Here is a 689-nt window from a genome sequence, read left to right as displayed (position 1 = left end):
CCAGTGTGAAAGTCATCCACAGCTGTGGTGCCCATGAATGACAGCTCCATGTGTGTGTGAGTGTCTATTCCACCCGGCAGCACGAGTCTGTCTGTAGCATCGATGACCCGTGTGCCAGCTGCTACCTGCAGATCTGAGCCAACTGCACTGATAACTCCATCTTCAATAAACACGTCTGCCATCTCAGAGAAATCCTCATTTACCACCTTCCCTCCTTTGATTAAAATCCGGCTTTGAGTTGTCATATTTTCTGTTGACTAAACTGACTAATGCACAAACAAGGATTAAAAAGAGTCCAAATTATGCTCTATAGATTAATTTGTTTTCTTCAGTAAACATGCAACTCTGGAAGCATGAATCACTGTCTGTCAGTGTTGGGTTAGAAGTGTGGTCTGCAAGACTGAAGCTGCCTTTTTTTAAAAACCTCTCACCCATTTCATTGCGAAACCTGCCTAGCTGACCTGTTCAGCCGTTTAACCTGTTTCTGACATGATGAGCATATTTCTGAACAGGTTCAAATCAATGCATCACTCATGAGTGTCCCCAGAAGCCACCAGGTCCTTAATCTACTCTACAAACTTGTATCCCTTTTTTATAATCTTATTCTATTTAGCATAATCTCTGCGTTGAACAAAAAGTGTCAGGATATCTTTAAACGTAATTCAAACACTGCAAAACCTGTGCGAGCT

The 689-nt window shown here is 42.1% G+C and overlaps 1 pseudogene; it reads right to left on the bottom strand.

Annotated features, from left to right (window-relative positions):
* LOC107575936 (dihydropyrimidinase pseudogene) overlaps positions 1-421 on the bottom strand; it is a 5,697-nt pseudogene extending 5,276 nt beyond the window's left edge.
* Between the last annotated feature and the right edge of the window lie 268 nt (positions 422-689).

The sequence above is a fragment of the Sinocyclocheilus grahami genome, unplaced genomic scaffold (genome assembly GCF_001515645.1).
Source record: "Sinocyclocheilus grahami isolate Dianchi unplaced genomic scaffold, SAMN03320097.WGS_v1.1 scaffold3022.1, whole genome shotgun sequence".
NCBI lineage: Eukaryota > Metazoa > Chordata > Actinopteri > Cypriniformes > Cyprinidae > Sinocyclocheilus > Sinocyclocheilus grahami.
Note: the sequence above shows the minus strand (reverse complement) of the source record. Positions and strands in the feature narration are given on the sequence as shown.